General features: G+C 35.0%; 1 protein-coding gene across 12 annotated transcripts in view; it reads right to left on the bottom strand.

Moving 5' to 3' along the window:
* Positions 1 to 25,470, bottom strand: part of Enox2 (ecto-NOX disulfide-thiol exchanger 2) — a 309,809-nt gene that overhangs the window by 263,320 nt on the left and 21,019 nt on the right. For 3 of the 12 annotated variants that reach the window (XM_058571364.1, XM_058571386.1, XM_058571373.1), the window contains exons 3-4: positions 7,015 to 7,119; positions 3,410 to 3,465 (exon numbers count right to left, since the gene is read on the bottom strand). The exons of 6 other annotated variants lie outside the window; for them this stretch is intronic. The gene's annotated coding sequence lies outside the window, so the exon portion shown is untranslated. The remainder of the gene's footprint in view (positions 1 to 3,409; positions 3,466 to 7,014; positions 7,120 to 25,470) is intronic. 3 more of the 12 variants (XM_058571371.1, XM_058571359.1, XM_058571384.1) reach the window with 1 other exon arrangement.

Genomic DNA, 25,470 nt, shown 5'->3' with positions numbered 1-25,470 from the left:
AATTCATAGAATCAGAGAGTAGAATGGTGGTTTCCGGGGGATGGGGGAGGGCAAAAAGGGAGGTATTAGTCAATGGGTACAAATTTAGTTATACAAGATAAAGAAGTCCTTTACTGTACAGTGTAGTACCTATAGGTAACAGTACCATATTTTATGCTTAAAATTTTTCTAAGAGATAGATCTTATGTTAAGATTTCTTAAACATATACACAAAAAAATTAAGAAATAAAAGAGCAGAAGGAAAAATTTTGAGGAGACAAGTTTATGACATAGATTAAGATGATGGTTCCATGGTGTATACAAGTACTTATCTTCAAATTCATCAAGTTTTATGCATTAATTATGTCCAGTCTTCTATATATAAAAATTATATTAAAATGCTTATTTGAAAAAGAAACTATTTCTTCAAATAGCAAAATATAATTTAAAAACTCTTTTGTCAGGGCTAGGGATATAGCTCAGTTGGTAGAGTGCTTACCTTGCATGCACAAGGCCCTGGGTACAACAAAACAAAACAAAACAACTTTTTGTGGCAAATATAGATTTTTTTTACCATTACAGATGAGCAAATTTAAATATATTTTTGATAAAATCATAGACAATATATTCATCATGGACTACTGAAAGAAATTAGTTTTTTTCTGCCCAGAGATAATTCTACCTATTTAAGATTATTAGGGAGGCATAAAATGATTTCTTCAATAAGCCTTCACAGTAAAAAGAATACTGGATTGTCTGGATAACAGGTATGCCTCATCATGGGCATTTTTATATTTCCATCCATGAAAAAAAAGCCAATTAGTGGAAAAATCTAATTTTATGCATTTAGCTTATGACAAGTGAGTACTGAATACCCTTTAAAAGGTCCAGAATGGCAAATGACCCCAGAGGTACAAACATGAGTCTCCCCTCAAGAACTTATTTTATGTGGGAAAGATATCCCCTGGAGGTCAATAAAGTAACCTAACATATTCCACTTGTGAAGAATGGCTGTATTACACTAACTCAGATGTATATTGATTACACTGGGGGAGATGATATCCCAATGCTATCAAACCCATAGCATATTTTTATTCTTCATGCTGCTCCTGTATCTGAGATGCAGATAAGTTATTCTGTCCCATAACTAGTTATACTAGAATTTTAAATTGAAGAATTGGAAACAATTCAAAGTCAAAGAGAAAAATTTATAACACTTTAAACTGAAACTGACATATCCAGAACAAGGAGAAAAGTGACCATTCATTTTTTCATTCATTCATTATACATTTACTAAGTACCTACTATGTGTCAGACCCTTTGCTAGGTACCAAACATTTATGGAACGTTTGAATGATCCTTCAAGAAATAAAAGCCCAAAATGGTAGAAAGAGGTAATTAGAAAACAATATAGTCAGAGTAACAATTAACATATGCACAAGGTAAACTGAAGTACAGAGGAAAGACCAAGGAGGGCTTTCTGAATGAGACAGTACCTACTGAGTGTGGAAGGATGAGTACGAGTTGGCCAGGTAATATGAAATGTATAGGGGGCATTCAGGAACAATGGTCTGCATAAGCAAAAGGAGAGGTGTGGAAGAGAAAAAGCAGCAGAGTATGCATAAACAACAAATAAATTAAGCATTTTGAGCAAAAGAGTGACAGGATCCAATTTGGGTTTTAAACAGAAGAGTCTGACAGTGTGGGGGATGCAAAATAGGAATTAGAAGGGAGGCAAGAAAACCAGTTAAGAGATTATTATGGTTTAGACAGTAATAAAAGTGGTGCTGAACTAGGGATTAGGCACTGACAATAGAGAGGACGGAGCAATTATGATCAATAGCCAATGTACAAATTTCAAGATATCACACTCTCTTGATGTTTCCCCTATTAATTACTAGCCATTTTGATTTCTGGTTCCTCCTCTTCTCCACAACTTTTAAAAATTATATTGACCCAGGGTTTAGTTCTTGAATCTGTCCCCTGTCTTCATTTCCTTGGCTTTGAATTATTATGCATATGTTGAAGATACCCAAATGTATAGCTTTATTTCAGATTTTTCCTCTTCACTCTAGACTCATATAGCCACCTACTTGCCTGACATTTCACTTAGATTTCTAGTAAGGATCTCAAACCAAGATATAAAAAAACTGAACTTCTGCATGCCAAACTTATTCCACCTGCAGTCTTTCCCATCTCAGTAAATGTCACTCCCCTCCTCAGGCAAAAACAAAAACAAAAAACGAACCTTGGATTAATCTTTGACTTCTCCATTTCATACTCGCTATCCAATCTATCAGTACATCCTGTTTGTTTTACCTTCACACTATATCCTTAATCTATCTACTTCTCACCATCAAACACGATTTCCATCTTTCTCTCAACCACCATCATCTCTTGCCTGGATCACTATAGTGGTTTCCCAGCTTCCACCTTGCCTGTACCTCTTATAAACTCTTCTCAAGATAGCTGCAGCTTTTGCACACCAAAGGAAACAATCAACAAAATGAAAAGGCAGCCTCTGGAATGGGATAAAACATGTGCAAACTATAATCTGATAAAGAGTTTTCATCCAAAATATGTAAGTAACTCCTGCAAATCAATAACAAGAAAAAAATTAAAAATGGGCTAAGTACCTGAATTGGTATTACTTCAAAGGACACATAATATCTAGTAAGTATATAAAAGGTACTCCACTTCACTGATCATGATGGAAATGCAAATCAAAACTATAGGATATTACCTCAGGCCTACTAGAACAGTTATTATAAAAATACATTAAAAACATTAATGTGAGAATGTGAGGAAAAGGGAACTCTTATATACTGTTAATGAGAATGTAAATTGGTGAAACCACTATGGAAAACAATATGGATGTGCTCTCCAAATTAATAGCATATCTACCATATGATCTAGCAGTTTTACTCTGGGTATATATCCAGAAGAACTGAAATTAGGATCCTGAAGTGATATCTTCATTCTCATGTTCACTGTGGTATTATTTCTAATAGTTAAGACACAGAGGCAAATAAAATTCTTTATATGGATGAATAGGTAAAGAAAATATGACAAATATAAAATATTTTCAGCCTTAAAAAGAAGGAAATCCTGCCATTTGTGACAATAGGGGTGAACATGGAGAACATCATGCCAAGTGGAATAAGACAGAAATAGAAGGACAGATACTATATGAAATCACTTATATGATGATTCCAAAGTAGTCAAACCCATAGAAACAAAGAATAGAATGGTGGTTGCCAAGAGCTGGATGAAGGGCAAAAAAGGGAGGCATTAGTCAAAGTATACCAATTTTTGCTTATGAGAGATGGAGAAATCCTAGAGATCTTCTATATAGCATAGTGCCTACACAGTAACAACACCATATGGTAAACTTAAGTATGTACTTAAGGCCAGGCATGGTGGCACATACCTGTAATCCCAGTACCCAGGGAGGAAGAGGCAGGAAGATCACAAGTTTGAGCCAGCCTGGGTAAAACAGATCTTAAGTTAGTTAGTTGTTCTAATCACACACACACACAAATAACACTAAATAAGAGAGAACGAGAAGACTTTTGGAGACAATGGATAGTTTATAGCATAGACTAACATGATGATTTCATGTATATACTTAAATCCAAACTTACCAAGTTCTATACATTAAATACATATGGAATTTTTTAATAGATGGATACAATATCTTTATTTTATTTGTTAATTTTTATATGGTGCTGAGGATCGAACCCAGTGCCTCAGCTGTGTGAGGCAACAACCCCAGGCCCCATATGGCTTTTTGTATGTCAACCATATATCAAATAAATGGGTTTGAACAACAGATAGTAGGCAGCATGATTTTTTAAAGCCATATTATTTCACTCTTCTATTCAAAATCCTTCATAGACTCCTCAATTCAATCATAGTAAAGTCAGAGTCCCTACCATGGCCTTGTGGCCCTGCAAAATCTACCTTCTCCCTCAATTATATTTTTCTGAATGAATCCCCCAGTATTCCCCTTGCTCATTCTGCTTTAGTCACACTAGCTCCTTGAATAATCCAGCCATTCTCTCAACTGTACTTGTTGTTTGCACTGCTTGAATGCCCTTCCTCCAGATAGCCATTATCTTCCAAATTTCTCCAAATAATTGCTTTAATGTCCCTTCTCAATGAGGTTACCCCAAGCATCCTAGTTAAAAATCTCAACCTGTACCCCACCAATGCTCCCAATCCCTCTAAACTTATTTCTTTGGTATCACTATATCACTAAGACAAACACACACAATCATTTACACCTTCCCACTTAACAGTATACAAAATCACTTAAGCCTATGAGAAAGGGAGAGAGAGAGAGAGAGAGAGAGAGAGAGAGAGAGAGAGAGAGAGAGAGTAGTATTTGGTCTTTTCTATAATCTAAGCAACAGGGCAGAGATTTTTTGGTCTTTATACTCAGATGTATTTCTAGAAACCCCAAACAGTGCCTAGAACATAGAAAGCACACAATTATCTGATGAATAAAAAAATAAGTATGAAATAAATCCTATGAGAGGCGAGAAAATAGGGAGCAGCCACATTAGTTAAACCTGAGAGGAAAAGGAATTTGGGAACTGCCTATTTGAAAAGAATATCTAAGAGAGGGCCAATCACAGCTTTTCTCTTATTCTAATCAAATCCTGAGCTACAGAGTATATAAAAGTGGCTTATGGCTGCAAAGCAATTATCTACATTTCATGGCAGGATACAAAAGAGTAAGCCTCCTACTGAACTGTATATATAGCACTTCCCTACTCCATAGCCTCCAAGCTCAGATACCTTGAAAACACACACACACACACACACACACACACAATTTGGTATTGACTCTAATAAAGTTTGGGTTAAAATGAAGTTTCAGGATGATCTAGAAATTTTGAATATTTTCTTATTGCTCTTAAAACAAATAACCAAAACTTATACTTCAAATGCCTGATCTGAACATGGATAAAAGGGACCTGAAAGATCAACTAATCCAAACTCTTTCTTTTTCACTTATTATTTTCCTTTGTGAGAATAAAGTTGTCTGTATTCCAAATAAGGAATGACTATTTCAGAAGTGTATCTCTTTTGAAATGAATCTACACAAATACACTCCTTTTAATATTATACATATTTTCTCTTTCCTCAGTTTCAAATAGGCATCTCATTTTATGATTAATAAAGCACTTTTTTTCTGTTACCTTAATCCTTTCTCTCTGTAGAGAAGGACAGGGTTATATCTTTTATTTGGAGTAAATGGGATATGGTTTATGAATCTAAATGAATACCTATAATTTCTGGATTTAGAACAACCTAGACCTCACAAAATTAATTTAGTTAAAAATTGGATTTAAAGATCTGCTGCAAGACAGCATTGTTCTGCTTCCTACTAAATTACCATTCTATCATCAAAAATGTGTATTTTTATAATTTCAGTTATTAAACTAAAATGTAATATAAGAAAAGGTAATCAGAAGAAACATGAACTATGAGGAAGCCTATAATACCATTTCAAAAATTTAATTTCTTTCTGATTTAGTCTCTTTTCTATCTCTGTCTTTAAATATGTACTAAAAACAACATACATGGGCTATATTTAACTGCAATTTGTATCTTATTTCATATTAAATTACATTAATTGAATAATAGCATTGAAATTTAAATGAAGTTGTTGTTTATGTTGAATATATTTTGCTATTTGGGTGGTTGTATAATTGTAGTAGTAAATTGAAGATAAATTTTATCCATTCCTGTTAATCTCTTTTTCTGATTTGGCTTTTCAGTTTCTTATCAGACTGTTTTAGTAAATACAAGATAACTTTAAAACTATATATGAGGCTAGGGGTGTTGCTCAGTGGTAGAATACCTGCCTAGCATGTATGAGGGACTGGTTCAATCCTCAGCACCATAAAAGGAAAACAAAACAAAACAAAAATAGTCTATATGTATTTAAGTTTCAGGAATTTTTCTAAATTCTTTTGTAGAGGAAAAGCTAACTTTTCATACTTCAGGAAATAGGATATGTAACTGGTTTCACTACTACAACATTCAGTTCTGTGTTTTCCCTCCCTCTACAACTTCAGCTGTGTGTTTTGAAGGTAACATATGTATCAATAAATATGTGATAGGGTGCTTCTAAGATGGCCCTCAATGATCCCACCTCCTGGTATTAACAAACCTTCGTATGTGTTCAGATTTATTGATTTGTTTCAGTGTGATGAAATGTCATTCCTGAGATAAGTTACAAAATGACTCTGGCTTATGTCTTGGTCTGTTTCATTCTTTATTAGATTAGTGTCTCTGGGATTGCCACATGTGACAAGGGACTGAGATCTGCCAAGAAGCACATAAGTGAGCTTGAAAGTGGATCGCCCCATCCAGTCAATTCTTTAGACAAGACCACAGTCTTAGCTGACAGTTTAGCTGCAGTCTCATGAGAAATCTTGAGCCAGAGGCATCCAGCTAAAATATTTTAGATTCCTAACCTACAGAAACTGTGAGATAATTTTTACTGTTTTAACATGCTAACTTTTGAGACAATTTGGTACAGGGCAGTTGATAACTAACACAAAATTCTAGTTCAAAACATACTCATTGTCATATAATTCATTTATGAGGTAATCCATAAATATCAGATAACTTATCTCCTCTGATAAAAAATCACCTATTTTTCTCATATTCATAATGATTTATACCAAAACAGAAACAAACTGCTTTAACCATCAATTTGGACATAGGCTGTTCAACTCATTAATTCACTGGACTTCTGAAAGACTGACAACTAAAATATATAAGCCAATACCAAAATTAGTTCAAACTAAAATCAAATTTCTTAATGTATCTGATTAGAACTGTTTAAATTCTAAGGCAGATATTCATTTTTAATGCAGGATAATGTTTCCCAAGACACCACAAGCAAAAGAGTATATCCTACTCAGATGAAGAGCACATCCTAAAAAGACTGAAAGGTAAGACAACCAGCTGTGTTTTGGTCTGTAGAGTTATGCAAATAGACATAACATTATTTACCTTTCTCTGGTTGCCTCATATATGAGTCAGCAGGGCTAAATGATTCACCCTCAATCTTCACGTCCATCTTAATAACACTGTACTTGTTTCCAATAATAGTGCCTCCTAAGTAAATGGAATCAAAATATCTAGTCAAGGTTATATCTGAAGATGTTACTCATTAGTTATTTTTCTTAAATGTGTTTATATGGTCTACAGAAACTTTAGCACATTTATTTATTTATTTATTTATTCATCTCCTACTATGTGCCAGGTACAATTCTAGGCACATAGGAAACTTTATGGAGTTACATATAGAGATCACTTTAAGAGAGCTTTCAGGGAGCTTACATCATACGTTAAAACTTCTATTCTGCGTAGAATCTGATACAATTCATTCATATCTCCCTAAAACTGTCTTCCATTGGCTTCTTCAATATGATATCATTCTGTTCTCCTAATAGGATTTAATTGTTTCCTGAGCATTCCTCTCAGTCTCCTTCTATTAAATCCATAGCTGGGCCTGTGATATAGCTCAATGGTAGAGTGTCTAATTATGTGTGAGGCACTGGGTTCTATCCACAATATTTGGCCTCTGAGTCTTTACTCATGTTGGTCATCATTCTTGCTAAGCTTGAAAAACATCCTGTCCTTTCTGTTGTTTTACCAAATCCTACATATGCTCAAGTCACTCTTTCCAAAAAAACCCTTTCCACTTTAGTCCACACTCTTCTTTTACTTAACTTTAGTGACTACTGTTTAGGTCTAATTATATTTTTCCATATTCTGGTTTTTCATTGTCTCAATTCTTTATAGAATCTCAGGCTATTTAACAGTAATACAAGTTTTACCATTTGTTTTACCCCAACACTTTTTTTCAATACTTACAAAAGCAGTTCAAAAATGTTTTTATATTAGCACCATTTCATACTTTTAAACTATTGAAGATCACCAAAAGCCTTTGTTTTTTGTAGGTTATTAATACTCTGTTAAAAATTGTAACTATGAACCTATCTCAAAATACAAATTTTAAAATATTTATTTACTCATTTAAAGTATAATAATAAGTCCAATATATGTTAACATAAATAATGTTTATGAACTTTATTTTCAAAAACAAAATAAAATTGGTAAGAATGACAGTATTGTGCAAATTTTCAAATATTTTCATAGAAGACAGTTTAATGGAAGACAGCTGGATTCTTTTTTTTTTAATTGCAGATGGACACAATACTGTTATTTATTTATTTTTATGTGGTGCTGAGGATTGAACCCAGTGCCTCATACATGCAAGACAAGCACTCTACCACTAAGCTACAACCCCAGCCCAAGACAGCTGGATTTTTATGTCTGCTTCTGCTTTCAATCTGATATAATAAGTTCTTTGATTGAAGTATATGAAGAAAATCCAGCCTCATGTAAATATGTAGTTGGAAAATGGAAGAATATCTGAATCATCTATTCAGATCATTGTGGCTATTCTTCTTTGATATTACACTAAAGTTTAACATTGGTAGTTTCTTTTAGTGCAATGAGGAATCTGAATCCATAATAATGAGTTTTCTAGGCTCTATTATATTAAAATAATTGGTCAGTCTTATACTTTAAATAGATTTATTCCCAGGCATGATTTCACATCATCATGCATTGATCATTTGACAAGTATTGGTTCACTAAGTTATACAGATCTTCCAAATGGTGACACATTTCATTATATAGTATTTTAAAAATAATACTACTTAATATTATCACTCTCATCAGAAAACTCTGTAACAACTAGGGAGCTTTCAAGCTCATGGTGGCAGATAAAAGAGTCCCAAAATTCTAATTTGTACATGAAAGCTCATATTTATCATGGTGAAAAATACTGTCTGTTGTTTAACTTAAAATGACAGGCTCACTTTATTTTTGAGATAATGGCTGCCAAATACTCAGTGACACAGAAAAAAACTTTGTTTGTCAGTTGTTCTTTAGAGTAAAAATTTGGAGGTCTATGTAAAAAGCTGCTAGTTTGGTTTGCAACTCAATCATGTAAGTGCTTTACTTTGAGACACCATCATACCTCAGTATGCATTAGAAATGCTTTATGTATACTTCCCATTTTGATGCACAGAATATAAAACTATAACAAGGGTCAAAACTTAATAAGATCAATATTTACTGTTTTATAAAGAACATTTCTAAGTGAAAATGACTGTTTTCTTAAGTGAGAGTGTGTGGTGATAAAGAATATAATCATTAACTAGTATACTACCTTGATTTCTGCCAAGGTATCAGCAGAATTTTATCCATGATTGCTTTTGCACCGCTAGTGAAATATCAACTCAGTAAAAAAGGCAAATAACATCTTAGAATTACTATGAAATTGTTTTGACCTCCTAGACTCCCTGGAAGACTCTTAGGGAGCCCCAAGGACCTATATGTTGAGAACCACTAATATACACTATATTTGAAACTCTTTCTTCCTTTAGCATTACTTCTGGGCATATCACTGGTTTCTCATTGGGCTCAAACTTCTTCATTCAGCATTGTAATTATATTCTGAATGGTATCATCACATAAATGATTTTAGCTACCACCTATCAACTAATGAGTCCCCCAATCTATATCTCTAATGCAGATCTACATTTCTGACTGATATCTTAGAGGTATCTCCAATTTAACATATTCTAAACATAATACATCTTTGCTCCCAAATATGTTCATATTCTTGAGTTCCCAGTCTAGGCTGTTGGCACATCTGTTGGTCTGGTTATCCAATCTAGAAATCTAAGGGTCATTCTTAACTCTTCTCCATCACTCACAAAAAGGCCAACCAGGCAACATCAATTTGGAGTGTAATACAGGAGGGAGGTGCAGAGTCAAGTCAAACTGGAGAATGCATGCTCCATCTAAGGGTGTTCAAATTTAAACACTGTGTGGATCAAATAAAAAACACTTGTTGGTTGCCAGTCTGTGATATCTGATAACTACGAATTTCTTGAATTTGTACCTGTCTTTCTATTTCTACTGTCATTCTACTAATTTAGGTTCTCTATCATCATTTACATGAACTATTGTGAGTAGCCTTATAACTGATATTTCTGGCTCTACTTTTCACAAATTTTTCTCCCTTCCCTCCCCATCCAGATTTATCTTTCAGAAAGCAGAGTGGTCTTTCTAAAATGCAAGTCTGGTCACACATTTGAAATTCCAACATAAAGCTTCATAGAGATCCCAACCACCTATAAGAAAAAAAAAAAAACACACACACATTCCTTAGCACAGTGTAAATCTATATTCAGGTTCCTCATACACAAATATTACTTTAACTTAACATTTCTCACTTTTCTAGCCACATACCAAACCATAGCTATCAAAATCATAATAAAAGCTAAAACATATTAATTAGTTCTCATGTTTCAGACACTGTTCTAAATTGCATATATTAACTCATTTGATCTTCATAACCATAGAAGATAGGTATCATTACTAAGTCAATTTATAGACAAGGAAACTGAGACACAAAGTTAAATTGATTCTTTAGGAGTTCATCAAGTTTTTCATGTTGTTTCAGATTCTGTGTCTTTGCATATACTGTTCCCTCTGACTGAAATTTTTTGTTCTCTTTCCTAATGAATTTCTACCATCCTTCAAGACTCAGGTCAAATATCATCTCTTCTCTGGTTATCACTTTCCCCAGGTAAAGCTAGGGATTCCTTCCCATCTTTGGAGCACAAAGTGTATATAATTACTTACCAGAAATAAACAACTACCTTACACCTAGTACAGCAGAACAGTGGCTTACCAGTAGCAAGTAAGCATTGCTATAAGCAATATACTACATGAAGAGCTACAAGTTACATTTTTACGGAAGAACCAGAGGACAAAGTAAGGCTGGTCTTATACCTGCTCTTCCTTTCCAACCCCACTCTGCTAAAATCATTACCACAAACCCATGGCAGACAGCCCTTTAGAAGTGATCTGAGCAGAAGTCTTAACTTCCACATGCATGGCAGCCCCTACCTGAGGCTTTAAAATGACTCAAACCTACTTCATAGTCCCCCAATAAGATGATGTCTGTTTGGATAATTGGAACTGTGAAAGTCAATAAGAAAAGTTTAAAAACAGTTATGACAAGCCACTCTGAAATGAAGAAGAGACTGTAAGTCACTGATTACTATGATTTTTTACAGAGAAAGCTATATAGTCTTTCCTAAATTGAGCATTAAGGTATAAAAGCTCCTTATTCTCTAACACATTTAAAGTTTGAACACATATAATCCAGCATCTTCCACTAGGCAGGGATTTAATGAACATTTTGTGAGAACATCTGTTTGTTATTTATCTTTGTCTCATTTTACACATCAGCAAATCCCTTTTTACCACCAGAACAGAATAAAAATCACCATTTCATTATACAGTGTTCATAATTTTAAACTTCATATGGGGGGGGGGGGGAAGAGAAGCCATCGTCAGCACTGTACTCTATCTGACGTTATAAGGAAGAAGTACAGGGTGACAAAGTGCAGAGGGGAAATGATTAAATATATAAATCCCTTTAACACACACTCTGCCAATGGCTAGTGTGTTTTATTGTTCCCGTAACCACTAAAAATTAAAAGCAGCTCTATCTTTCTAGAAGGGCATTCTTACTATGCTCTCTTGAGACTATGTCAAAACAAAAATAAAGATGGCTCTATCTAAATGAACTTTTTTATCTCTGCTATATTCCACAGAGAGAATTTTAACAACAACAACAAAAAAAAACTATTGGGCTTCTAGAGCTTTGAAATCTGAGAGACAAGAAAGAGAGAGTACTGCTATATTTTTTCAATGCTCCTATTGCATGAAGCTACCAGACGGCATTTCTATATGTTCCTGGTAGTCATTATGAGGAGGTGCCAGCAACAAGACCACCAGAAATGGCCAATACCATGGAGTAAGGCTAGCACAAATCAGAGAAGGAATGCTGCCAACTTGGGCAGAGTGACTAAATCCATTTCTGTAAATACATCTGTCATAGCATCCATTTGCAAATGCTGTATGTTTTCAGGCAGAGAACAACAGTGAATAAGATCCCAATTACAATAGTAGTTATTGTTGATTTATCCCTAGATGCAAATATATTGTTCTATATGCCATGAAGAATACTAAAGTAGGGAATAAGAAAGGCACCATTCTTGCCTTCAAGAACATCTAATCATTACCTCCCAGCATTAATTTATAGTACACATTCATCACTAGTCTTGTATAAGGGGAACAGGTTTAGCACCTATAAACTCACTAACAAATAGGGGGATATAGAATACCCAATAGAACACTGGATTAGGTGGTTTAAACAATAAATGCTATCGCAGTCCAGAGAATGTGGAAATAATGTGGGCTATCAGAATAAGGAAGACAACCTCTGATGTATAGGATTTGAGTTGCCTAAGTTGGACAGGATTTGGAAAGTTGAAGAAGGAAGATGAAGAATCAAATTAATCTGTATCATGTGCCTTTATGCTATCCAAACACTTGAGTTCTTTACCACAAAAGTGTGTCTCTTCCCATAATAACATCAAACAAGTAAAGGAGGAGATAAGGAGATGTGCACACCTCCCTTATGCCTTCCCTTCTACACCACTCAGGAAGAGAAACCTCATATAGAAATTGATCTGAATGTTTAAGTAATTGGTGGTAAAATAAGATGGAGGCTTAAACTCCCCATGAGACATTTGTATCTCAAAAACGGATCAACCAATACAGAATCTCTAATTAGTATAATTATGTGGAAGCTATAATTATTTTTTAAACTGAGGGAGGCCTCTCAGACCATTTCTTTTCTTTTCTTTATCTGTTTCAGACAATAGTGTTCCCTAACCATATAATCTACTAAAGCTTATGAAATACAGGATTACATGCCCTTTCCTCTTATTTGAACTTCTTTACCTCATTTAGATCCTCACAATTGATGGATATTGCAAATCTTAAACACTGGAAACCATCTGAGAAGTTGTTCTAAGAAAGTTTCTATTTTCTTTAGCATTGTTTATGGGTTGTTTATTTTGTAAAACAAAAGCATTTATTAAGATACAGGAAATCGGTGCTGAGGTTGTGGCTCAATAGTAGAGTGCTTGCTTAGCACTTGTGAGACAAGGTTCAATCCTCAGCACCACATAAAAAATAAATAAAAAATAAAGGTGTTGTGTCCATCCATAACTAAAAAAAATTTTTAAAGATACAGGAAGTCATTGAAGGTTGGTAAAAATTAAAATTCCTATGGATGATATAGTAGACATTTTTATTTATCTTGGTGATTTTCAACCAGACTGGTATTATACTCACTGAAGATCATATCAGAATCTTTAAGAAATCTTTTTCAAACAAGGTCTCCTCAACCTCTGATATGCTCATATTTCTCCAAGGTGGCATATTCCCTTTTACTTGATTTTAGTATCAATCTAGACTTAATACTTACAAACTTTAACCCATCTCTGAATGGTACATTATCATGCTAATGGGAGCAATGAAGGAAGAAAAGAAAGGAAAGAAGGCAAGTAGAATTTTTAAAGAGAGAGGCAATTATACAACATCAGCTATATGATCAAGCTTTAAAAGTCTGATTGAATGTTTTTCTTTCTAAAGGACTGTTTTTCTATTCTTCGTATTTTGACTAACAAGTATGAGATGTTTGTCAGCATGTGGCAAATACTCTTTTCCATCTGTAAATCAGAAACATGTGACCTGGCACTGAGGTATGAAGGGTGAAGGAATTAAAAAGGTTCTGTAGAACAACTAACTCCTTGATTGCGAAGGGTGGGGAAAAAGGGCAAAGGCCAATAAATCAGCAACTCAAGGTTGGCAGCACAGTCTATCACAACAGTGCAGTGGGTGGCGGGCAGAGTAAAGATCACGTGGAGGAGCAGCTTAACAACCCAGGAACAAATGCAGAAACTAGTGTCAAACAAGGGAACAAAGCACAGAGAAAAGAAAGTAGAAAAATAAAAGATAAAGCACATTTTATGTAGGCAGACTAAATTCATGTGTAACTCTGAAATCTCAATAAGCTCAGCTGAAAGGATAAAATATCACAAGGTTTGTTTGTAACACTTGTTTCCATTATAAAAATTAGCACTGTTAGGGTTCAAAAGCAAAATCAAAAGACATGGAAACAACATATACACATTATAATTGTGCACATACATGCATATGTACATATCTGTGCTCAAGACCTAAAACAGAAATGCATACACACACATGTGCATGTGTGCACATGTGAATGCATACTTATTCCAGGATAGGAATGAGTAAAAGGAAATCAACTCTGACTTAACTAATTTTATCTTTCAACCTTGTTCTTGGTTTCTCTACTTAGGCATAATCCCAACAAAATATGACAGGTGTGTGGGTTACATGAAATGAGTACATTATTTTGGTTGTCCTTTAATACATATTTACACCATGGGGATTTGGGCTACTTAGGAAACAAAAAAGTGGTTGTAAAAGGTATAGGCTTTAGTTCTGAAGTGGTTTTACCGTTAACTAAGGTTATAGGAAAACTGTACAGAATGATCCCTCATGAAATCCCATGTGTGAAGCTTTTTAAAAATTAGTCTATATAGATTCATTGCAAGCCATTTCAAAACCCAAGCTTTTTTCTTGCATTAATTGACACTTTCATTCTAAAATTCATATACAAGTGCTGAGACCCAGGATAGCCAAAACAATCTTGACAAAGAAGTTGAAGGACTCTTATTTCCTAATTTCAAAAATTACCATAAAGCTACAATAATCAAAACAGTGTGGTACTGGCATTAGGTGAGGCATATAAATCAGTGGAAAGTAACTGAGTGCTACATATAAAAACTTAGTGGAGTTCAAGCAAAATTGTGGCTGAGTAAGATCCTCCAGTGACCTTTCCTCACAGAAACAAATTATCTGTGCAAGAGGTAAGGAAATCAGGTGAGTGACCATAGTGCCTACATTTTGTATAACATAATGAAAAGATGCACTGAAGAAGGCAGGAAAGAAAATTGCCCATGTCATCCCTGTCCCAACTCTAAGCAGCACAGTGCAAGGAGAGATGCCTCCCACGTTGGGGAAGGAGAAAGAATTAAGCCCAATATCAGGACTGCCACAGTGAAACCCAGTGCTCGGCACAGACCCACAACCCCTACCACGAGATCCCTACCTGTGGATTGAGTCTCTGAAACTGCATCAGGCCAGGTAGAAAACTGCATCAGGTCATCACCATCCCACTTCCAACCTTGAATAACAGAGAAAGGAGCAGGACTCCATTCACTGGGGAGCAGGGCACCAAAGCTAGCTTAGGGCTTTGTCTTAGAGCCCAATGGCAGGTCTGCCATGGTGAAACCAAGTGTCCAGTAGAAACTGAAGGCCCCCTATCCAGGCCAGAGCTCACAGATGGAGCCTCCAGACCAGCTTTGGCATCAAAGACATGTGTTGCAGGGGAACAGACCCAAGTTTCAGGTAATTCAGTTCCAGGCTTGGAGTGGGTTTAGTGAATACCAGCCCTCCTACCAATACTATATAGGCACCTGTGGCTTTGAGACTCATTTTACCACCAGCCTTGGTGGCCAAGGTACTGTCTCTACCACCCATTCCTAATCTTGGGTAACAGAGCTATCATCAGGCCAATGGTCACAGATGGGGCTCTAGAATTGCCTCAGAACAAGACAGACACCTGTGCCTCAATGGAGTAGACTCAGATTTCAGGCTATATCACTGCCATGTATACAATGGGACTCAGAATACCCCTGAGATTTTTTTAAGACCTTGAAGCTATGTGACTCAGGCATGGCCCAGCTTAGCATGAACACAAGTGACCACAGGACTGCCTTCACTGACATTACCCCAACCTCAGGCAGCAAGTGTGGTGCAAGACCCCATTCACTGTGGATATGATAGGGTAGTAAAAACAAAACTTTGCCTTGCATCTTAGAGCTTGGCTGGTGACATCTAACATCAATCAGATCCTCATGGTCCCCATCTTCAGGCCAGCATATGGAAGAAGCCTCTGGAATAGTTCCAGTAACCAGAGGAAGACACCTGGCCCCAGTTTATTGGGCTTTTATTCCAGTTAGTTATCACCTAAGGCAGATAGCAGTAGGCTTAGGTAATGAGCCTACCTCACCAAAAGGAAGCCCATAGAAGTGTGGACCTTGGTTCTAGCATACTATTGTGCCGGTCTTGGTGGGCCATGGGCTCAGGGTATGACATAGTTTGGCCATAGGTGTGATGTAGAAGCCTAGAAATGGTCTATGCAGGGTGACTCTGCCTAGAGTCAGGCAGAATTCTGTAGTTTCTGACTTCAAGCCAGAATTCTGGACTCAATGTAAAAGATACAGAGAAGATTATCAAGGCTGCAAAAGAAAAGAAACAATTAACAAATAGAGGTGTCCTAATTTACTTGACGGGTGACTTCTCAGCAGAAATCTTACAGTCCAGGAGAGAGTAACATGAGATTTTCATAGTAGTGAATGAATGAAACCATCAACCAAAAATTTTGTGCCCAACAAAGCTATCCTTTAGAAATGAAGGAGGGATAGTCTTTCCAAGACAAACAAATGCTGAGATAATATATTTCTACCAGAACTGTTCTACAAGAAATGCTAAAGGAAGTTCTTCAAATTGAAATAGAGACATTAATGAGTTAGCAGAAAACATTGGAAGGTATAAAACTTACTGGTAACAGTAATTATACAAACAAATTCAGAATGCTCTAATGTTGTTAACATAGTACATAAACCATTCATATCTTTAGTATGACTAAAAATAACTTCAAAATAATAACTATATTAATAAAGTAAGCAATAGGCAATACAGAAAGATACAAAATGGAATATCAAAAATTCAAAATGTGGGGTGGAATAGAACATAACTGAAGAATTTTCTTATGAGTGTATTTTCTCTTGTTTTTTTGTCCATTTGTTTCTGTTCTTATGATTATGTTAAGCTGTTATCATTTCAAAATAGCTTGTTACAATCAAAAGATATTTTTGTAAGCCTCATGATAATCATAATACAGAAATATATCATAGACAAACCAAAAATGATAAGCAATGAATCAAAACATACTGGAGAAATTCACTTATCTACCAAGGAAGACTATATGAGAGAAAGAAAGAAAGAACAACAAAACTAGAAAACAAGTTACATAATGACTGAAGTAAGACCTTACCTATCAATAATTACCTTGAATATAAATGGATTAATTTCTCCCATTAAAAGAATAAGTGCATGGATGATAAAAAGACCCAACTATATGTTGTTTATAAGAAACTTATTTTACCTCTAAGGACACACATAGACTGAAAGTGAAGGGATGGAATATGATATTCCATGCAAATAGAAGCCGAAAGAAAGTAGGAATAGCTATACTAATATTAGAAAAAAATAGACTTTAAATCAAAAGCAGTAAAAACAGACAAGTACTGCCATTATATAATCATATAGGAGTCAATTCAGCAGAAGGAAAACAATTCTAAGTACATATGCACCCAATATCAGAGGACCCAAATATATAAAGCAAGTATTAATAGACCTAAAGGAAGAGAGAATCTCAAATATGACTTTGGGACTTTAACACCTCACTTTTACCAATGAACAGATCATTCAGGCAGAAAATCAACAAGGAAACATTGAGTTAAATAACACCCTAGATTGAATGGACCTAACAGATCTTTATAGAACATTTCATTCAACAGCTACCAAATGAACAGTTCTTCTCATCAGCACATAGAACATTTTATGAGGTATATCACATGATTGGCCACAAAACAAATCTCAACATTTTTTTAAAAAAATAAAATCATGATGACTATCTTTTCTGACCACGATATAATAAAGCCAGAAATTGACAGGAAAAAACTAAAAATTCAATAGCAAAGAGACCTTCAAATAACCTGATTAAACACGGACAATAGACCTGAATAGATATTTCTCACAAGAAGGCATACAAATGGCCAACAAGTACATGAAAAAAAAAAATGTTCAACATCACTAATCATCAGGGGAATCCAAATCCAAATCACAATGAAATATCACCTCACTCTTAGTAAGAAATGCTAATATCAAAAAGACTAAAGACAACAAGTGCTGGCAAATATGTGGAGAAAAGGGAACACTTTGCACACTGTTGGTGGAAATGTAAATTAGTACAGCCATTATGGAAAAGAGTATGGAGGTTCCTCCAAATATTAAAAACAGATCTACCATATGATCTAGCAATCTCACTACTGGGGATTTATTCAAAGGAAACAGAATCAGGATACTGAAGAGATATCTGTACTTCCCTGTTTGTTGCAGCAGTATTTACAAGAACCAAGAAATGGAAAATATGCAAGTGTTCATCAACTGATCAATAGATAAAGAAAAGGAGGTACATGTAGACAATGGAATACTATTCAGCCAGAAGAACTAAATCCTGTCATTTTCAGCAACATAAATGAAACTGGAGATCATTATGCTATGTGAAGTAAGTCAGGTACAAAAAGAAAAAAAATGTCGCATGATATTTCTCATATGTAGAATCTAAAAAAGGTAACAAGGTAGTGGTTAAAAGTAAAACAGTGGTTACTAGAGTCTGTGGATGTAAGTGTGGGGAGGCATGGGGAAAGGATGATAAATGGGTACTAAGTTACAGTTAGATATGAACAAGAAGCTCTAGAGTAATATTGCACAGTATGATAACTATAGATAACAATTATGTACTGTACACTTTAAAAAGCTACAAGAAAAAAATTTAAAATTTTTTCAACATAAAGAAATGAAAATGTTTGAAGAGATGCATGTTTACCTTTATGTAAGTAATATTATGTATAACTTTATATAATATTACTGAATATTATATGGTACCCCATTAATATGTACAACTCTATTTTATCAGTTAAAATAAAAAGCAAATAAATAAAATAAACACTTTTAATATTCATTTATTTTTAAAAAGATGTCAAGGGAATGAAATGGAGAAAATTAGTCTTTTCAATAAATGGCGCTGGAACAACTGGATATCCACATGAATAACAAAGTTGGACCCTCTACCTCACATTATACAAAACAATTAACTAAGAATGTATTACAGACCTATATGTAAGAGTCCAAAATTTAAAACACTTGCAAGAAAACAAAAAAGTAAATTTCCTGACCTTGAGTCAGGCAGTGTTATCTTATAGATGATACTAAAATGTATGCAACAAAGGAAAAAAACAGAAAACATGGCTTCATAAAAATTAGAAATGTTAGTGGTGCAAATGATGCCATCATAAAAGTAAAAAAAACAGACTATAAAATGATAGAAAATATTTGTAAAACCACAATTTTATATTCATTAGGACAGCTAAAATAAATAGACAATAAGAAGTATTGACAAGATTGTGGAGAAACTGCAACCCTTATTCATTGCTAATGGGATTATAAAATTGGGCAGGCACTTAGGAAAACAATTTTGTTGCCTCATCAAAAAGTTGAACAGAGATACCATATGACTCATGTATATACATGTCCCACAGAAACTTAGACATGAATGCTCATAGCACCATTATTCCCAAAAGCCAAAAAGTGAAAATAGCCCAAATACCCATCAACTGATGAACAAACAAGAGTGGCATATCCAAACAACAAAATATTATAATCCATAAAAGGAATGAAATACTGACTCATGCTATAATATGGATGAAACTTGAAATCATTAAGCAAAAAAGGAGAAACAGCCACATATTTCACGAATCTACTCATAGAATGCCTAAAAACAGGCAAATTTATAGAAAGATAGTAGATCAGTGGTTGCCTAGTATTCTGGAGACAGGGGGCTATAGAAGATTGGGAGGTGATGGCGAAGGGGATTAGGATTTATTTATTTGAGGAATGATGAAAATGCTATAAATTGAATTTTTAGTGATGGTTATACAACCCTGTGTATATACTAAAAATCATTGAGTTACATGCTTAAAATGGGTGAATTGTTTGCTATGTAAATAATACCCCAATAAAATTTTTGGTAAAAAATACCGTTATTCAGTGAGCACATGATGATTGTTTTCCAACATTTGAGGGGCTACTAAATGGAAGCAGGATGGAATTGCTTGGTGTAGCCCCCAGGGGTAAGCAGAATCAAGACCATCAGAATATATAACCATAGAGGACTCAATTCATGTTGTAGTTTTTATGGATGGTACTGTGCCTAAGGCTGAAGGGAGACACATTTTGGCTTATTTATATAAATGTTCAATAACTGGAGCTATTAAAAAATCAAGTGTCCCATAGTACAGTTGAGAGTGCCTAATTATTGGAAGTATTCAGGTATAAATTGGATTGATCACTTGAAGATTAAGTGGAAGGGTTCATGTAACAGACTGTGTACATATACGGTAGAGGGGGACACATGACTCAATAACAAGTTTTCTTAAAACCATACGGTTTTATTAAATGGCATATTTTACAAAGTTCTTCTGAACTTTCATCTATAAACCTTCTTTTTCTCATTGGTAATCATTTCCTCATTAGCCAGGAATGAATGAGTACTTACATATTCCCATTAGAGTAGTAGTCCCAATTGTGATTTCCTATGAAATAATACAGCTTGATGCTGAGATTTAGGTCATTTCTAATATTTATCTGGTGTCTCTGGCTCAATCATTTAGCAATAGGACCATTTAGTGGATTATTTTTATTTAGTCTGCAGCTTTACAGGTAGCACTTCATAAATGTTAATAAGAACAATATCCTACATTATATTTAATACTAATAAGCATTAAGTTAATTAGTTACAAATCATTCTGGATTTTTTTCTGTTCTCTCTTTCCACCCTCCTCTGTCTTTTCATCAGACATGGAATATATAGGCTGCTCATTTTTACAAGTTGCTCCCAACACTCCAGAATGAACCATTTGGCTGAAGGTTTCAAATATTTTGGCATAAGTCCACAAATGCCATAAGAAATTGGCACTCCATTCTGCAATGCTTTTCTGTCAATAACTTTAACATGGATCATAAAGGGAAATAAGTTGGCAGTTTGTCTATTATGATCTAGATTTAAAACCTCACGGGATAGCAGTCTCTACTCCACTTTATACTTTTAAACTACTGGAAAGTACTCTATACTGAAAAAAGGGAAGTTCAGTTACTATGAGAAAAGCTGCTTATCTATCATCTGTTTCACAATAGCAAGGGAAAGTTTAATATCCTGGGAAGGGCAGCTTACCAATAGTGCCCTGGGGATCAGAAATAGCTAAACAGCTTCAAGTATCTCCCTGAATGGATTGGTAAAGTCCATAAAACATGCATAGTAGGTGAAAGCTGAGAAGTCCTGACTTACTAATCCTGATTCACTGACCTCTTAGGCATACACAAAAACCCTGCATCAAAAGCCACAAATGGAAAACATCTGCAGTGAAATTGTACTCATTGTCCAGTTAGTACACCAGAGCCTTACTATAAATCCCAACCTCAGGGTTCATGTCTTGGAACTGTGTTCTAATGTTCCAACATAGCCCTTCTGTTACTTCCAGTAATAAATCTCTGTGGAGAAGGTCCAAGAAGGGCATTGCCTTAGATCATATTCCATGTTAGAGTGAGGTTCTTCTCTTCAGCTTGTGCTTTATCTGGCCTTGATGTGAGGACAGCCAAAGAAATGTTCTGGAGAGTTTACTGTTGGTTGGGGGTTATTTTTATTTTAAATAGCTGCAAATATTTTTATTGATTTTATTTTAGTTAATATACATAAAACATAAAAGCTGTACATATTAATGGATTACCTACCATATAATATTTGATACACATATACACTGTGCAATATTCAAATCAGGTTAAATATTTATCTCCTCAAACATTTCTCATGTCTTTGTGATGAAAACTTTCAAAATCCTTTCTTCTAGCTTTTTAAATGTGCAGTATAAATATTATCTATATTCCCCTACTGTGCAATAGTACCCCAGAAAGCATATTCTGTCTATGAATCAATTCTGGTAACTTATTGACTTGAGAGTTTTGTTTCTTGATTTTTGTTTGCAGTCATAGGGATTGAACCCAGGTCCTCACATATGCTAGCAAGTGCTCTACCACTGAGCTACAGCCCCCATCCCTTGCTGTAAATATTTGACAGAACAATTATGTCTTTTTCACTTCAATTCCTTCAGACCATTTCTTCCCAGACCATTTATTCCCCTTCTTGTTAAAAGCCTCACAAAGCCCGTGGGTAGGGCACTCAGGGAACACTACTTGAGGGGGAAGAGCTACTACTGGAATCCCAGGCTCATTTCTCCAATGGTCATATTTCTGCCTGTGCTTATCCCTTTTTCTGCCAGATTGTGCTCTTTATTACTCACACCACTCAAAATAGCCGTGAGCGCCAATATTCACGAACTACTCAAGCTGTATTTATTGTATTTACTTTGTGTCCCACCCTCATAAACCACTCTCCCCAGATCCCTTAAGCATTTCAATTGCTCTTTTCCATTTCAAGCATCTCAATTCCAGAGAACAGAAACTTGAGCATGGTCTTATTACCAATTAAAAAGGGATTCTCACTACTTTGCTCTTAGAAGTTATTTGTCCATATCTATGTCAGTTACTCAAAACCATATTGGCTTTTTAAATGGTATATCATATTGCACACTCTAAATATAGTTTACTATCCCATCACCTGTAGATTTATAAAAGCATGAATCAAATGACTTTTAATGATGATCTATTTATTTTAATATATTGGTTTCATACTTATAACCAAGAAAAAATGTAATATGCCACCCAAGAAAAACTTTTCCAGAATAGTCTGCCTTACTTACATGAGGATTACGTTATTTTTATTCAATAAGATTGTCACAATTATTTTTATGTTCGTCAACTTCTTTATAACACATTGAGGTGAATTCAGGTTAAACAACTTCCACTGAATAAGCTGGGCAGATTTCCATAATTCAGCTGAGTACATAACGGCTGTGGCTCTTTGCAGTTTCTGTCCCACCTCCAAACCCAACGGCAGGGTTTGGGAAAATGCCAACCATGTTTGGCAGCAAGGGTCAGCAGTCTAGGGCAGGGAACAGGAGTGGCAATGAGCAGAAGTATAAAGAATCTAAAGAAGGCATTATTTACAATGTTTTAGAAGCTCTAATTGAGCACATCACAATTCCTTTTCAGTAGACAGTTAACGCAGAAAATGTTTTCTTTATATTCTCCAACTTTCACTAATCTGGGATTTTTGCAAGGGAACACCATAGTACTGAAAACTTCTAATCCTACTTTTTCCCTTTGTGTTCTCTCTCTCTTTCTTTCTCACCGTGCCCCCCCCCCCACACACACACACACAAACAGGGCTAGGAATAGAGACAACCATTGACAATTATACATATAAGTATAAAAGAAAAATAAGAATGTAGGCTTCGGAGTGTTTAGAGACAGAGCTATAAATCAGTTAGTGATATAAACAGCCTTGAGTAAGAAGCATAACTAACATTTGTTGAGAGTGCTGATTGAAGAATAAATGAAATAATTTATGTAAAGATACTTGCATCATCCTATAGTAGGCCTTGAAAGCACATTTCCCTTCTCTTTTATTCTGATGTAAATTATGAAGAGTCCCGATCAGAGTGAATATTTTCATTGAAAGTAGAAAGGTCTGGATTTCTAAATAAAGAAAAAATACCACTGAAAAATGTAGATGTAGTCTGAGGAAAGGAAGAAGCAAAATTTTTTAAATTTCCTTTAGATCCAGAGGGTTTTGTCTTTACACATTTCTCAAAACCGTAGCTGAGGTACTATCTATTTAGTCCTCAAAACAAAAGAACCTATTTGTAGAGTGTTGCAGGGTGGCCCTGAGTGGCCCGCTTTGAACACTTCAAGGCAGTTCAGGGAGGCTGAATATGACAATGGATTCTGGAAGCTAGTATGAATGGTATAAAAAGGGGGGGGGCAGTCTGCTGTCCATTGAAAACAGCAGAGCTAAAGAAAGTGAAGAATGCAGAGGGAGATAAGGGAATTTCAGGATATGCTAAAAAATTGTAGCAATTGAAAATAATACAAAGAACTGGGATCTAAGCAACAGAGAGGCAGGTCAAGCAGGCATAATTATTTACCATATAATTTCTGTAGACAGTAATACCCAAGTACATTGCTCTACATGTGTTACTTTTTCCCAATACTATAGATTTTGATGCTAGGTTCTTTTTAAGGTCCCCAGGAAAAAACTAATACATGTGAACTCCATGTAGTAATAAAACACAGGACTAGATTTATGTCTCTTTATATTGAGACTACATTATATTTCTGATTCAAATTCTTCCAAAGTTTTAATGGTATTTTAAATAATGAAATAATCTTGAAAGGGGTACACTACTAGTACAGGGAAGACCTGTCAGAGTGAGAAATGGAAGCTGAAAAGTAGTAAGTCATGTGTAGCTAAAGGACTGAACAAACTAAAAGAAAACAATTAAAGGGACTTCAAGAGCCAAAATGTATAAAAAAGTGTCTATGACCTGAACATTGGAGCTAGGTGCTCTTTCTTCTGATTAACTCAACTTTCTTATCTAGCTTAGAAATCAAGGCTTAACAGCCATCTCTCAAAGGCAAGCCAATATGATGAGAAAAATAGTACTGATGAGAAATGCAGAGTTTAGATCTCATTTAAATTTAATTGAGATCATAATTTGTTAAATCACTTCTGAGAATAACTCACTTTAGGCCATGTTTAAAATTTAAACTATCCTTAAGAAATGCAAATCCTTATAAGTCAAAGGAAAAAACATTCCAGTTTGATTGCCCATCAATACATCAATACCATCATCACTGTGGCCATCTAGACCCCTAAGAAAATTACTACTTCTGGATAACCAGACTTAATTTTCTTTTCTTTTCTTTTTCTTTTTTGCACTGGGGATTGAATCCAGGACACTTAACCACTGAGCACATCCCAGTCCTTTTTTAATTTTGAGACATGGTCTCATTAAGTTGCTTAGAGCCTCACTAAATTGCTAAGGTTGGCCTGGAACTTGATATCCTCTGCCTCAGCCTCCCAAGCCACTGGGATTATAGGTATATGCTACCATGCCCACCCTAACCAGATTTTCTTGAGCTGCACTCCCAATGTGACTGTTTAAATTTCAATTAAATTAAACGTAAGTAAAATTAAAAATTCAGTTCCTTGGTTGTAGTAGCCACATTTCAATCCTCAATAGCCACATGTGGTTACTGGCTACTGTGATGTACAGTGGAGATACAGAATATTTCATCATTGCAAAAAGTTCTATTGGACAGCATTGGGTTGGACATCATATAAGACCTAGACTTTCAGTGCCAAAAAATTCAAATCATCTCAACAATATTTTTTCTACAATGTAATTAACATCAAATCCATAGAAAATACTAAGTTGCAAGTAGACAGGAGTAAGAAATCTGGTGTGCTACATAATACAGTGACTAAAGATAACAATTATGTACAATATATCTAAAAATATCTGGAAGAAAGTATTTAGAACGTTTTCACCATAAAGAAATGATAAA

Source organism: Marmota monax, unplaced genomic scaffold (assembly GCF_021218885.2).
Source record: "Marmota monax isolate L192 unplaced genomic scaffold, Marmota_monax_Labrador192_F-V1.1 WCK01_AAM20220418_F8-fsc00054, whole genome shotgun sequence".
Classification (NCBI taxonomy): domain Eukaryota; kingdom Metazoa; phylum Chordata; class Mammalia; order Rodentia; family Sciuridae; genus Marmota; species Marmota monax.
The sequence above is the reverse complement of the archived record's forward strand: the minus strand, read 5'-3'. Positions and strand labels throughout refer to the sequence as shown.